Raw genomic sequence first — 12,269 nt, 5'->3', positions numbered from 1 at the left:
CAATGGACAGCAGAGAGGTCAAACTTCTGATATACAGAAACATTCTGGAGGGAATTCAAGGTTCAGCTCTATAACAGCCTCACCTGGGTCCCTTCACATAGACAGAGAGAGAGAGAGAGAGAGAGTTTGAGAAAGACAGAAATACACCCCATGATGTGCTGGGGTGGGCACATTGCTCTCTGGAGTAGTGTTGGGCATTAAATCTGCCTGGGGATGAGAAAGAGTGGCAGCCACTCTACTAAGGGGCCTCAAAACACATTTTAAATTTTGTTGGGATGACATGTCTCGTCCACCTCTCGGGCTGTGCTGACAGGGGTGACAGTTAGCCAGCTTTTATGAGACCAACTTGAAGGTTGCAGAAAGTCAGTCAATCGTTGCCTACAAACTGTTCAAGAGGGTTTAACATTATGATTTTACTGCACTGTTTTCATCAAAAACCTTACACATGAAAAAACAATTATTCTTTAATTCATACAAACAACTATGTCTTAGTCAATAAATCCCATTCGCAGCAGTAACCTGCCTGAAACAATGCTGACCGCTATGCATTTATCATAAGCATTGCAGTGATGATGCGAGACTGAATATGAAGAGATTGCTTGTTAGCTCGTCATAGCTTTCTGCAAGTCGACCCTCATCATGGGTTTATGGAGTGTTTGTCCTCAGCTGAACATCGAAATGTCAACACTAGTTGAAGGCAACCTGTTATATATATATATTTTTTTTAAAAATGACATTTCTCCTACAACATATCAACAGCATGCTATGTCACAACGGGAGCAGAAGAGCAGGAGAGGAGGATCCTGAAACTGACAACCCTGGACTCTTGTGCCACACTGCAATGAAAGGATCAACGACAACTGACTCTACAAGTCAATTTTGCTTTAAAAATTTGAGGATTCCATCTAGTACAGTATTAAACCCACAGACAGTCAAGTATCTCCATTAACTGTAATGATTAAGCTACCTCAGCCAAAAGAGGGAAGCATTCAGCAGGATCTTTAAGAATTACTCTTCTGGGCAGTCAGACGCCTGCTTTGTCCAGAGGTGAGACGGGATAGTAGTTGGACAGATTAGTGCAGTTTGTGAAAATGAGTATACTGTAACTGAAAGTACATCGGAGTGAATTAGAAAGATGGCCGACCCCAAGCATGGAGGCAGAATGTTATTAGCTGTGCTGATACAGGTATCTGACACAAAAAAAATACCAAACATGAAATCTCCACTGTACAATTCACAGCACTGAAAAGTCTGTATTCAGCATGCATAATAAAAGTATAAACATGCAATGGCAAATATATTCTGCAGGTCAAATAGAAACTAAAAACAAAAAAATAACCCTTTGTCATTCACAAAAGAGTTTCTCAATAATACTGTGCAGGGATTTTCGAACAATTAGATTCTAATTGTGGTGGATTAAGCGGCGGGTGGTGGTGGTGTTAGCGGCCATTCATGTACTTTGATAAATGAATCGTTAAACAATGCAATAAATAACATGCTCCACAGCAAATATTTCCATTACGCCAAAACCCTGAGACAATACTGCATATCAATAAAAGTCAATTAGACTGAGTAGATAAAGGAATATGTAAACTAAAGTGTAAACCAAAAAACATACCATAGAGGACAGATTAGCCTCCATGATTTTTTTTAAATTATCTCCCAAATGCTGTTAAACATAGTACAGAATTTAAGATAGATTTTGTTGTTCTGAGATTCCTAGATACATTTTTGACTAGTTGAAATATTTTTGCCAGGCTTGTTCTGTACAGCGTGGCTCTCGCTTTCTTGATGATACTTCTCTCTCCAGTTCTTGACACTGGTGTCCTCGGGATTCCCATATGCTTGTTTGCCATTCACCTAGGGACCATTTTTGATCCGAGGACACCACAAGGGTTACGTCAACTTAATGATAAATAGAACTATTGGCTATGCAATTCATTTTACCCATCTTGTGGTGCATTGCTCTGGGAATGGGAGTAGTTGGTTAGCAATTTCTGAACTTTTAAAATAATAGTAAGGACAACCTAATAAACTGATCAATCATGTAAGTTTTATATGATGGACCAAGTAAAAAATACTGAAATGAGATGTCAAATACATGTTGATGGCTGCTCACTTTCTACAGCTTATGCAACATTTAAACGTTTAAGGGAGTGTTGACTTCTTTTCAATCAAATAAAAATACTTTGGAAATTCTACTTGGCAAAAACCCCAGCAACTATTTCAGTAAGCACACTTTGCTTTTGCCTTTTTGGAAAATACTCATGCTACAGAGCCTCCAGTGTCATGTCAATCACATATACTTTGTGGACTTGATTACTACCCCTCTCTCAGTAGTTGAAAATGTAGCCATATGATATTTGCAAACTAAAAATTAAAACAGACAGCAGGTCAGCTACATGCTGTGTCAATTCAAAGAACTTTCCTTGAATGCTAGCCAAATTATTACCAGAAATGTACTGGTGAAGTGATGGACACAGGCATAACATTTAACAATAGTACTTCCTTTGATTAATGAGACAACCAGATGTGATTAAGACGTCCCTGATTGTGCTGTCAGTCTTCCAAATGGACAGGACCTCAGTGCTCACCTCTTTGCAATTTCAATCCAAATGGCTGGGTGTAGAGATGTGTCACCACATTTCCAGCACTTATTCATTTAAAAGACCCCTTCGCTCTTCACTAAATCTTTCTTGGTATATCTGGAGACAGGGTTTTATACAGGACACAAGTCCACTAAAGCTAGCCATCAACTTTAGTGTCTCCAATGATACCACATAACATTAGCATTAACACCAGGCTGCAGCTAGGAAATCGAAGATGAACTTGAGATATAGTGATAGGAGAGGTGGAAAACTCATCATTTGACAAGCTCTTATCTAACTGATACAAAAAGTGTGTACTCATATACTGATTAAATATTTTTGCTCCACCAGGTTCAAGTATCTATTTATATTTAATTTCTAGCCCTGTAAGGATTTCAAAAGTACTAGTAACAAAGTCTCCTAACTGAATCCATATGTAAAGTTTTACATGTTGCATAATGTTTTTGTTTTTTTTGGGGTTTTTTTTTTTCTTTTTTGGGGGGGGGGGGGGGGGGGGGTTGTTGCAGCTTGTAGCAATAAGCTGGATATGCTGTGCTTTAATAATTGCATTTTACATGCAATCAATATAGTTTTGTGTATGTATGCATGCATTTACTGTACTTATAGTCAAATGTAAAATACATTCAGTAGTTTTATTGTTATTGCTTGGTTTTTAAACATAATATCATCAATTATCCTCATGTTGTTTTTGAACTTTAATACCCACAGCAGGTTTTTTTGATAAATGACATGCCCATATGTTGTTTGTTTACACAGAAACTCTGCAGAGGAGCAGTTAATCATATTATGCTGAAAAAATAGGTCAATTAATTATTACGACATTATGTTACATGAATTAAATCAACTGAAAAATTTCAGGATTTGGCAGAAAAATAAATATTTTCAAAGTGGTCATATGAAACATTAACAAATTAAGTGAGATGAATGAGATCACCTCACAAAACATGTGCCAAAGAATTACTTAGACTAATAAACAAATAAAAACCTGATACACTCTCTTGTTTTAGCTTTTTTATAAGTAATACAGTTTCGTATGCTTAATCAAGCAATTAAACCATTGTGTAGTGTCATATCGCACATTGATCAGTAAGTTATAATTGCTTGCCAATAGCCTGCTTGTTCAGGTTTGGCTGTTCTCTATTACTGTATTATCTTACCGTTATTCTTTGATGCTGCTTCATTCCTTTTTCCTCCAATATGTCTGCCTGGCTTAATAGCAGCACTTCATCTCAACATGCAAAGGGGTGAAACAGAAATCTGTGTGCAATCTAAAGCAAAAGAATCAACAGAACCTGGAGATAGCCGGCTGTCTAAGATCTTGTTTATGAAAGAGGTCAGAGGAGAATAGCCAGACTGTTTTGAGCTTGGCACACAGTTACTCAAAATTCACACTCTTTAAAATGCTCACACAGACTGCACTGGTTGCATGGATTTGATTAATCTTAATTTGTGCTATAGCATGCAGATGGCAGGGTCAGACTTTAGTGTCAACAGCTTGAATCCATTGATCCCAACCTGTTTAGTGTCAAAGTTCAGCCTTCTGCACATTTGTGGAAACAAAGGTTTTATGGAATAAATACAAATCAATCACGGCATAAATACCAAAGTCAAATTCTATTGTCTGCTATGTGTATGTCTATGTAGCTATATCATGACAGTGACTCTCGTGATTTTCAGTGGTTATATCGGAATCCAATAAAACCCAATGGGATGTGGCAGAATGGGAGATTATCAGGATGAAGAAGCAGTAGCCAAATCTGCAAAAATTGTATTGCAATCACAATTGTCAGCATGAATCTGAATCTCAAAGGAATATTTCCAACAGTGTAATTGGATTGAATCTATGACAAAAAGTACTGAGTCCCACTAACTTAAAATGCGCTTGGAGAGTATATGATTGCACCACTACAGGGAAGCAAGGCTCAAACAAATGCAAACCAGAGCTACTGCAACCTAAACAAACTACAGCTACAGCTGAATAGAAATTCTTTGAATGTGAACTGTCTAAAAACTGTATTTACTTCCAACTAGCTGGTTCTGAAATATGAAAGGCTCTGTTTTATTGTATTTTATATTTGTATTTTATTGTACAGCACTTTGGTCAGCCTCGGTTGTTTTTAAATGTGCTTTATAAATAAACTTGACTTGACTAGTGGATAAACAATTAAGTACTTCCAGCAGAAATGAAATACTATTTGACTACTATTTTATTTGTTGTTCAGTATGCACTGTTGATAGATTGTACTGAAATATGTATTTAAGATTTTTTTTTTTTAGAAATATGTGGTTTTAAAGAAAAAGACAGCCACAACCACCAACAACAAGAATATTGCGCAAGATAAAAAAAAAGAAAAAAGAAAGAAGAAGAAGTATAAAAGGCCAGTTAGCAACCTTCCTACTGATCAATTTGTACAAATTTGTTTGCTGCCCAAAATCACGGCATATATGGATTAAAGAGAACCAACGATATAGACCCAGACAAGACTGATACATGGTAGGATCTGGCATCTTGGAAATACCTGTGCCAGGTACATGATTAACCCTGTACTGGTGACACTAGTCACTGAGTCAGTAAGAATGTGAAGGAGAGAAGAAAGAGTGACAGCAGAAGAGTAGAGACAAGGGACAGAGGAAGTGTCAGCGTTGCTTTAGAAGGGAAAGAGAAACACAGGCTGACAGGTGAGCCCGTGAGGATTGACCGGCCTACATCCAGTTTTCAGTGAGAGCTCATCTGGCACCAACAGAGCTTATATGTCAAACAGGAGAGAGGACAGAAGGATCCCTGCATATGGCCACATGTGTATAGCTGTAGCCCAGCCCCACACTAAGCACCTTTATGATCAACACATAACAACAACAGAGGACACAATGACAAGGTGATTATAATCTCACACACATGGCGATGTTCAAGTGTTTGCTACAGCTGAATAGAAATTCTTTGAATGTGAACTGCCTGAAATCTGTATTTACTTCCAACTAGCTGGTTCTGAAATATGAAAGGCTCTTAGACATTTGCAAGGTCTGTGATTAAAAAAATATTAACAATAAATTATAAATAGTATGTTTCTAACAGCAGATAGGATGTAGAGAGAAATGGAAAAACCTCATCACCTCATATTTTGAGAGTTAAAAAGCAAACAGCTCCTAAATCTCTTAAATCTTTGTATGTTTTTGCACAGGAGTATCTAGTATTTTTAAGTGTGCTGAAGACACCCACCCAAGAGTCTTACTAAAGAATAAAAAAAAAGAGTGGGAGCTGGCAGTCGCAGTTACTCCAACCTCACTGAATCTTTTACTTTTATCCATCTCAGAAGATACTCTTCATTTTGGTGCATGCCCTTCATCTTAAACCTAATCAAATAATCATAAAAGATTTAGTTTTTCAGAACTGTCCTTGGTCGCCTCCTGTGACAATGGAAAATGCAAAAATACAAAATAATACAAAATATGCAGAAACTGCACAGTGTTGCAGTCTAAGCTCTCATTATAAAGTGTATGTTGTGAGATTATTATATTATCTTATGCCACGTTATACCTCTAAGATTGTGAAATCATTATGTAGTTTTAGGTTGCATTATACTCCTGACTTAGAAGAAGGTGATAACTATTACATTTATTAGACTGATTTGTATTACAGTAGACTGCTGATTTATTGTGAATGAATGACATTGTTTTATGATGCATTATACTGCGGATTTATAAGAAACACTGTTTTCAGAGAATCATGGCCTTATTTGTCTGATTAGAAAGAACAGAACAGAGGTTTTCTGCCCCATCTCATCAGGAGATAAAACAGAAAGCCAAGGCTGTCATTTAGGCGCCGTAAGAGAGAAAGAATGTGAATGCTTAGTTTGGAGGGGGGCTGAAGCTATAAGAATGTGAGAAACAGTCAGACACTTCGAGATCTGGCGGACACCCTCCTGTCCACATCTCCCGTCTAGACGTTTTTAAAGCTCAAAGTGTTGTATGGAATAAAGAGATTGTTGATTGAGCATTTATATCAGAATCAGAATCAGAATCAGAATACTTTATTGATCCCTGGGGGAAATTATTTTTTGTTACAGTGCTCCATTTTAAACCAACATTAAGACAAGACAGACAATACGCTAACTAAGAATAGTACAATATATACATATATATACATACATACATACATAAGTCACTTATAAATAAATATTTGGAAAAGAAACATGTGTAGTTGTAGCAGCAAACAGTGTGTTAAGTGGATGCGTTGTACAGGGAGATGGCCACAGGCAGGAAAGATTTCCTGTGTCGTTCAGTGGTGCTTTTCGGTAATCTCAGTCTCTCACTGAACGAGCTCCTGTGACTGACCAACATGTCATGGAGTGGGTGGGAAGTGTTATCCAACATTGTCTTTATCTTGGACAGCATCCGCCTCTCCGACACCACCTTGAGGGAGTCCAGCTCCATCCCCACAACATTGCTGGCCTTACGGATCAGTTTATTAAGTCTGTTGGCATCTGCGACCCTCAGCCTGCTCCCCCAGCATGCAACAGCATAGAGGATCGCACTGGCCACCACAGACTCATAGAAAATCCTCAGCATTTTCTGGCAGATGTTGAAGGACCTCAGTCGCCTCAAAAAATAGAGACGACTCTGGCCCTTCCTGTAAAGTGCTGTGGTGTTTTTAGCCCAGTCCAGTTTATTGTCAATGTGTACTCCAAGGTATTTATAGTCCTCCACAATGTCAACACTGACCCCCTGGATTGAAACAGGGGTCAAGTGGTTCCTGGTCTTCCTGAAGTCCACGATCAGTTCCTTGGTCTTTGCCACGTTGAGCTGCAGATGATTCTGCTCACACCACGTGACAAAGGAGTCGACCACAGCCCGGTACTCTGTCTCATCATCCCTGCTGATGCATCCAACCACCGCAGAGTCATCAGAAAACTTCTGAAGATGGCAGGTCTCTGTGCAGTGGCTGAAGTCTGTGGTGTAGAGGGTGAAGAGGAAGGGGGAGAGGACAGTCCCCTGTGGTGCCCCTGTGTTGCTAATCACCTTGTCAGACACACACTGTGGGAGACGTACATATTGTGGTCTTCCTGTCAGGTAATCAACAATCCAGGACACCAGAGAAGCATCCACCTGCATCGCTGCTAACTTATCACCCAGGAGGGTCGGCCTGATGGTGTTGAAAGCACTGGAAAAGTCAAAAAACATGACCCTCACAGTGCTCGCCGGCTGGTCCAGATGGGTGTAGACACGATTGAGCAGGTAGATGATGGCGTCCTCTGTTCCGAGACGAGGCTGATAAGCGAACTGAAGGGGATCCAGATGTGGTCTTACTATGGGTCGCAGCTGGTCCAGGATGAGCCTTTCCAGGGTCTTCATGATGTGGGAGGTCAGTGCCACGGGCCTGTAATCCTGGGGGCCACTGAGACGAGGCGTCTTTGGTACAGGGACGAGGCATGATGTCTTCCACATCACCGGGACCCTCTGCAGACTCAGACTCAGCATAAACAGTTTATGAAAGACTCCACACAGCTGGGGGGCACAAGCCTTGAGGACAAGGGGACTCACTCCGTCTGGTCCAGCAGACTTGCCTGAGTGAAGTCTCCTCATTTGCATCTCAACCTGGTATTGAGTGAAGGTGATGGGTGGGGGAGGGGTGTCAGGAATCTCACAGGAGGCAACATGTGAAGAGAGAGGCTGGCACAGTGGTGTGGCTCTGGATTCCAGGCTGACTACAGGTGAGGTTGTGGGGGTGGGAGCAGACACTGTGGTGTCGAATCTATTGAAAAACAGATTCAACTCGTCGGCTCTATTCTCACCTCCCTCAGCTCCCCTGCTGTTGGTTGGCCTGAATCCAGTGATGGTCTTCATGCCCCTCCACACCTCTCTCATGCTGTTCTGCTGGAGTTTCCACTCCAGCTTCCTCCTGTAATTGTCCTTAGCCTCTCTGATCTTGTCCTTTAGTAACACCTGGACCTTCCTCACCTCCTCTTTGTTGCCCCCTCTGAAAGCCCTCTTCTTGTTGTTGAGGAGGGCTTTGATGTCCTTAGTCACCCACGGCTTGTTATTTGGGTAACAATGAACAGTCTGAGCTGGAACAATGGAGTCGGTGCAGAAAGTTATGTAGTCTGTGATACACTCAGTAAGCCCATTGATGTCCTCGGCGTGAGGCTCACAGAGTGTTTCCCAGTCGGTCACCTCGAAACAGCCCTGTAGTTCCGCTATTGCCTCCTCTGACCACCTCCTAACAGTCCTGGTGGTCACAGGTTCCCTCCTCACAATTGGCACATAGCGGGGGGTGAGGTGAATCAGGTTATGATCTGACCTACCAAGTGGGGGGAGGGAGGAGGAGCTGTATGCATCCTTGACGTTAGCATACAGTAAGTCTAAAGTTTTCTCTCCCCTGGTGGGACAGTCCACATATTGTTTGAATGTTGGTAGTGTATTGTCCAGTGATACATGGTTGAAGTCACCCGAGATCACAATAAAGGCACTCGGGTGCTGAGTCTGTAGCCGAGCTATGGCAGAGTGGATAGTGTCACATGCAGCTGTGGGGTTAGCAGAGGGAGGAACATAAACGGCCACCAAGATGACGTGAGAGAATTCCCTGGGTAAATAATACGGCCTGAGTCCAACAGCACACAGTTCAGTGTCCGGGCAACAAATCCTTTCTTTGATTGTTATGTTGGCAGGGTTACACCACCGGTTGTTAACTAAAACAGCAAGCCCACCTCCTTTACGCTTACCGCTAGCGATGCTGTCCCTGTCCGCCCGAACAGTGTGGAAGCCTTCCACGGAAGCATTCTCATCGGGAATGACCTGGTGCAGCCATGATTCGGTGAAACACATCAGGCTACACTCTCGGTATTCCCTCTGACTCCGTACCAGTGCTGAGAGCTCGTCGATTTTACTTGCCAACGATCGCACATTTCCCATCACGATAGACGGCAGACACGGTTTAAACCTCCTCCTCGCTTCGAGCCTCCGCTGTCTCACCGTCACCTTTTTTCTTCTCTTCTGTCCTTGACCTCTGCATCCCCGATGTGTTTTCCTCCAAATTTCAGCTGGTACTTCTGCGGGCACTTCTGCGGGCCTGGCCAGCGAGCCGGCCGGCATCAGGGCGATCAGCTGATCTCTGGAGTAAACAGTCCGTGCGTGTAGGAGATGTGCCGCGGTCCCGTTCCATGATAAAAGTAACAGTTCCACGGCCACCAGAAGAACAAAAACTCTCTCAATCCACATGATTGAGTAAGAGATAGACAACGGAGGAAAATACAAGTCAGAAAAAAAAAGAATACGTAAGAAAAAAGAGCTAAACTAAGAGAAAAGCAGGAGCGACTGTAACAGGCTGCACGCTGGTTGGCGCATGCGCACTGAGTGTTGTTCTTCCTTCAGCCCAAAGATCAAAGAATTGGGATATTTAACAATGTTCCCCGCTCTTTTTCTTTCCCTCTTTCTTTCTCCCTTTTCTTTTCCCCAGTCAAGTCTGTCCCGTCTTCAGCAAATGATAATAAAATAAACAATAAAAGCAAAGGTGAATCAAATAGACCAATATGGCAAGGCTGGGATGGTCCATTTGGTAAAGTAAATCCGTTGGGCATCTTTCTTTGCCTTTAGACAACAATTCTGATGGCAGAAGAACCAAACGGGACTGGCAAAAAAAAAACCAATGTCCAAGTGTATGTCCAGTTGAACATCAATGACATGAACATCAGGTTAAACAAGGCTATGTGAGTCAGTTAACCCAACGTATATATCTGGAATAATTTCCCAAAAGTCCTATGTGGCTGTACCACCAAAGCCTGTTCATGTGTCATAATTCAGATGATGGAAAGGTGCAATGATGCCCACTAATTTCAGTGGCTTAAAAGCCACTGATGGTAATTTGGATTAGTGTTAATATCAGCTCTGCTTTTTCACAACTAAGAAGAGAGCAACACAAATGGCAGGTTGTTGCACAAAACAAAAAAAATGCCTCTCCATTATGTTAAAGGTTCTATTCAAATTTCAAGCTAAACAGCAAGTGGCATATGCTGCAGCTGATGCTTTTACCACCAAGGTATGATTAGCTGTGGAGATTTGTTTAATCCTTCCAAGTAATGGTGACACAGAGGTCTGCTACAGAACTCACTGAGCAGCTAGGTTCATGTGTTTGAAGTTACTTAGTTGTTTAGCCTCTGGCATGTTACCAGCATTATCAGTGGCAATTAACAGATCTGCAGTTGTAAGCTGCCACTCATCTTCAACAGTACAAAACAGCCCATTCACATAATCTATGTCTCCTCAGTTAATTACAATTGTTTTCAAGACACAAAACTCAGTCATCCATTTGTGATGTGTATATCACATTAAATATCGAGATAACTTACCTCAAGGCTTTTTGGTGTTAATTGTCCCTGGTTTTTTGCACAAGTTTAGACTTCTCTAATTATTTTTAGATTAATTTTATGGTGATTAGAATTAATTCCAGGTTGTTGTTTTTTAGTCGTCTCAGTTTTGTCTCTGTTTTCTTGTTCTTAGCTTTTTGCAGACTAACTGTTTGTGGTTAGAATTCTTCAGTTTCAGTTTATCTGGACTCCCCTGTGTTGCCTGTATCTTATTGTCAGGTCTCAGTCTCTTTGTTAGGTGGTTGTTGTCTTGTCGCTGTCTGTTTTATTTTGATAGTATTTTGACCCATGTCTGGCTTTTCTCTTGTTTCCCTTGATTGGTTCTGCCTGTTTGTTCACCCACCTGTTTCCTTTGCCCCTAATCGATCTTTGTGTACTTAAACCCTCAATTTGAGTCTATCCTTTGTCTTGTTGTACTGTCTGTTTCTAGTCATCCAATGTTACCCTGCCCCTTGAGTTTTCAGTAAGAGTCGGACTGTGTTATTCTTCAGATTTCTGAACTCCCATCTTGTGGACTATTATTAAAGGCCTTTCGTTAATCTTGTCTGCATGTAAATCTGCTTTTGGGTCCATATTTCCCCTCAAATGCCAGTTGGATTTATTGTAATGGCTTATAGTATAGCTGTATTGCTACTTTCTCTAATCAAATGTAGACTGATGAGCTGCTATAAATTCACTTTTATCTATACAGCAGCAGTTTACAACAACAATTATCTGAAGGTGTTTCATATTCAGCGATTTCATAGAGATGTGATGATCCTCTGTGAGTAAATGCTTGGCAACAGAGAAGAAGATGAACTCCCTTTAACAGGAAGAGACCTCAGGCAAAACCACACTCGGAGAGCTTCAGCTATCTGACATGACTGAGACAGACTGTGAAAAACAGCCAGGCCAAAAGTATGTACAGATGAGAAGAGCAAAGCCAATAACATGCAATAGTAGCATATCAACACATGTTGAAAGCAGTGGAGGCAAAATACACTGCACAATGCATCATGTGAGGTCTCCATGCATCTGCTGGATCAAATTGGGATCTGGGGTCTAGAGAGGGGGTATTTTTGTTATCAAGACTATCCATGGTCCATTACAAACACAAAGTCTAAAGTTCAATCTACAAATGGATTTAGTTAGAAAGGCTCAAAACATCTTATCATGGTTTCACTGTCAAACTTTTAAAAATAAATACCGTATGTCATATGTTTACTAAGTATTAAATACTTTAAATATAAATATGAACTAAGTTAAAGTAGTTTACAGCAACATAAGTAAGGGATGTTTCAGGGGCATTTGATATAGCCCTGAC

This window comes from Astatotilapia calliptera, chromosome 14, assembly GCF_964374335.1.
Source record: "Astatotilapia calliptera chromosome 14, fAstCal68.1, whole genome shotgun sequence".
In the NCBI taxonomy this organism is placed as follows: Eukaryota; Metazoa; Chordata; class Actinopteri; order Cichliformes; family Cichlidae; genus Astatotilapia; species Astatotilapia calliptera.
The sequence above is the reverse complement of the archived record's forward strand: the minus strand, read 5'-3'. Positions refer to the sequence as shown.